Here is a 3,802-nt window from a genome sequence, read left to right as displayed (position 1 = left end):
CAATTCATCTTGTTTCGCTTCTAAGATATTCATTCGTACTTCAATCTGAATGTGATGAACGTGACAATCATCATCATTCCCTATGAACGCGTGTCTGACAACCACTTCCGTTCTACCTTCGACTGAATGAGTATCTCTTAGATCTCCTAACCAGAATCTTCGTGGTGTAAGCTAGAATGATGGCGGCATCCAAGAGAATCCGGAAGGTCTAAACCTTGTCTGTGGTATTCCGAGTAGGATTCAATGATTGGATGACTGTGACGAGCTCCAAACTCGCGATTGCGGGGCGTTAGTGACAGACGCAAAAGGATAGTAAATCCTATTTCAGCATGATCGAGAACTGACAGATGAATAGCCGTGCCGTGACAGGGTGCGTTGATCATTTTCACTGAGAGGATAAGATGAAGCCATTGACAAAGGTGAAGCCTCCAGACGATTAGCCGTGCCGTGATAGGGCATTGGATCATTTTCCCGAGAGATGACCGAAAGTAGCCGTTGACAATGGTGATGTATCACATAAAGCCAGTCATGGAAAGGAGTAAGACTGACTGGATGAAGACAGCAGGAAAGCAGAGGTTTAGAGGAACGAGAAGCATCTCTATTCGCTTATCTGAAATTCTCACCAATGAATTACATAAGTATTTCTATCCCTATTCTATTAATTATTATTCGAAAACACCATTATCAATTTATATCTGCCTAACTGAGATTTGCAAGGTGACCATAGCTTGCTTCATACCAACAATCTCCGTGGGATTCGACCCTTACTCACGTAAGGTATTACTTGGACGATCCAGTGCACTTGCTGGTCAGTTACACGGGGTTGTGAACCGTGGTTTTGGCATCATGTTTTTGGCGCCATTTCCAGGGAAAGAAAGAGCAATGAACTTTACATAATTAAAGTGTAATCACGATTCCGCGTACCAAGTTTTTGGCGCCGTTGCCGGGGATTGTTCGAGTTTGGACAACTGACGGTTCATCTTGTTGCTCAGATTAGGTAATTTTCTTTTTGTTTTCTTTTCAAAAAAAAATTTTTTCAAAAATATTTCAAAATTTTCTCATCTGTTTTCGGAAAAAAAAATTTTATATATTTTTCTTCAGAATTTTTAAGAATGAATTCTAGTGTTTCATGAAGCATGTGAAGCCTGGCTGGCTGTAAAGCCATGTCTAAATTCTTTTGGACTGAGGCTTCCAAACCATCAACATAGAGGCAAGTTACTTCGATAAGTAATGAGCAGTATATTCTCTTATGTTGCATGTTGAAGCTTGGCTGGCCATTGGCCATGTCTAGTGTTTTGGACCGGAGCTTTCATTGAAAGCTTGGCTGGCTAGTGAGCCATGTCTAATTCCTGGATTGAAGCTTTAGACTAAGAATGCAAGATTCCTGGAACTCATATTAAAAATTTTGGAATCCTTATTTTTTTTCTTTTTCATATAATTTTTGAAATAAAAATCCAAAAAAAAAAATTAGAAAATCATAAAAACCAAAAATATTTTTTTTGTGTTTCTTGTTTGAGTCATGAGTCATGTTATAAGTTTGGTGTCAATTGCATGTGCATCTTGCATTTTTCGAAAATTCATGCATTCATAGTGTTCTTCATGATCTTCAAGTTGTTCTTGGTAAGTCTTCTTGCTTGATCTTTGCATTTGCATATTTTGTGTCTTTTCTTGTTTTTCATATGCATTCTTGAATTCTTAGTGTCTAAGCATTAAAGAATTCTAAGTTTGGTGTCTTGCATGTTTTCTTTGCATTAAAAATTTTTCAAAATTGTGTCTATGATGTTCATCTTGACATTCATAGCATTCTTGCATGCATCACATGTTTTGATCTAAAAATTTCATGCATTGCATCTCTTTAGTGTTTTTCTCTCTCATCATAAAAATTTCAAAAAATCAAAAAAATATCTTTCCCATTTTCTCTCATCAAATTCGAAAATTTGGATTGACTTTTTCAAAATTTTTAAAATCAAGTTGTTTCTTATGAGTCAAATCAAATTTTCAATTTGAAAATCTTATCTTTTTCAAAATCTTTTTCAAAAATTAAATCTTTTTCAAAATTCTTAGTTATTTTCGAAAATTCCAAAAATATTTTTCAAAAATCTTTTTCTTATTTTTATATCAAATTTTCGAAAATAACATAATCAATTAATGTTTTGATTCAAAAATTTGAAGTTTGTTACTTGCTTGTTAAGAAAGATTCAAACTTTAAGTTCTAGAATCATATCTTGTGATTTCTTATGAATCAAGTCATTAATTGAGATTTTAAAAATCAAATCTTTTTCAAAACTAATTTCTAAAATATCTTCTTATCTTACCTTTTTCAAAAAGTTGGTTTCAAAATATCTTTTCTAACCTCCTAACTTCTTATCTTTTCAAAATTTGTTTCAACTAACTAACTAACTTTTTGTTTGTTTCTTAACTTTTTCAAAACTACCTAACTAACTCTCTCTCTCTAATTTTAGAAAATATCTTCCCTCTTTTTCAAAAATTTCTTTTTAATTAACTAATTATTCTTATTTTTATTTTTGATTTTAAAAAATTTTCGAAAAATTACTAACATTTTTCAAAAACTATTTTCAAAAATCACTAACTCTTTTTCAAAAATTATTTTCGAAAATTCTCCCTCTCCCATCTTATTCTATTTATTTATTCATCTACTAACATCTCATCTCACATCTCAACCCTCCTCACAGTTGTGTTTCTTCCATTATATTACATTCTTTATCTCCCCCTCTTCTTCTACTCACACAGGGATCCCTATACTGTGGTATAAAGGATCCATATTATTATTATTATTTTTTCTGTGCCCTCTTCTTTGTCATATGAGCAGGAGCAAGGACAAGAATATTCTTGTTGAAGCAGATCCAGAACCTGAAAGGACTCTGAAGAGAAAATTAAGAGAAGCTAAAATACAACAATCCAGAGATAACCATTCAGAAATTTTTGAACAGGAAGAGGAGATGGCAGCCGAAAATAATAATAATGTAAGGAAGATGCTTGGTGACTTTACTGCACCTAATTCCAATTTACATGGAAGAAGCATCTCCATTCCTGCCATTGGAGCAAACAACTTTGAGCTGAAACCTCAATTAGTTTCTCTGATGCAGCAGAACTGCAAGTTTCATGGACTTCCATCTGAAGATCCTTTTCAGTTCTTAACTGAATTCTTGCAGATATGTGATACTGTTAAGACTAATGGAGTAGATCCTGAAGTCTACAGGCTCATGCTTTTCCCTTTTGCTGTAAGAGACAGAGCTAGATTATGGTTGGATTCTCAACCCAAAGACAGCCTGAACTCTTGGGATAAGCTGGTCACGGCTTTCTTAGCCAAGTACTTTCCTCCTCAAAAGCTGAGCAAGCTTAGAGCTGATGTTCAAACCTTCAGACAGAAAGAAGGTGAATCCCTCTTTGAAGCTTGGGAAAGATACAAACAGTTGACCAAAAAGTGTCCTTCTGACATGCTTTCAGAATGGACCATCCTGGATATATTCTATGATGGTTTATCTGAGCTATCAAAGATGTCACTGGACACTTCTGCAGGTGGATTCATTCACCTAAAGAAAACGCCTGCAGAAGCTCAAGAACTCATTGACATGGTTGCTAATAACCAGTTCATGTACACTTCTGAAAGGAATCCTGTGAGTAATGGGACGCCTATGAAGAAGGGAGTTCTTGAAGTTGATACTCTGAATGCCATATTGGCTCAGAATAAAATATTGACTCAGCAAGTCAATATGATCTCTCAGAGTCTGCATGGAATGCAAGCTGCATCCAACAGTACTCAAGAGGCATCTTCTGAAGA

At 34.9% G+C, this 3,802-nt stretch overlaps 1 non-coding gene across 1 annotated transcript; it reads right to left on the bottom strand.

The window, feature by feature from the left end:
• Positions 1–3,356: 3,356 nt before the first annotated feature.
• LOC148578151 (small nucleolar RNA R71) lies at positions 3,357–3,464 on the bottom strand. Its single transcript, XR_015903455.1, has one exon. It is a non-coding gene; the product is annotated as a small nucleolar RNA R71 (small nucleolar RNA).
• Positions 3,465–3,802: the final 338 nt, after the last annotated feature.

The sequence above is a fragment of the Arachis ipaensis genome, chromosome B1 (genome assembly GCF_059453495.1).
Source record: "Arachis ipaensis isolate K30076 ecotype BB chromosome B1, ASM5945349v1, whole genome shotgun sequence".
In the NCBI taxonomy this organism is placed as follows: domain Eukaryota; kingdom Viridiplantae; phylum Streptophyta; class Magnoliopsida; order Fabales; family Fabaceae; genus Arachis; species Arachis ipaensis.
The sequence above is the reverse complement of the archived record's forward strand: the minus strand, read 5'-3'. Positions and strand labels throughout refer to the sequence as shown.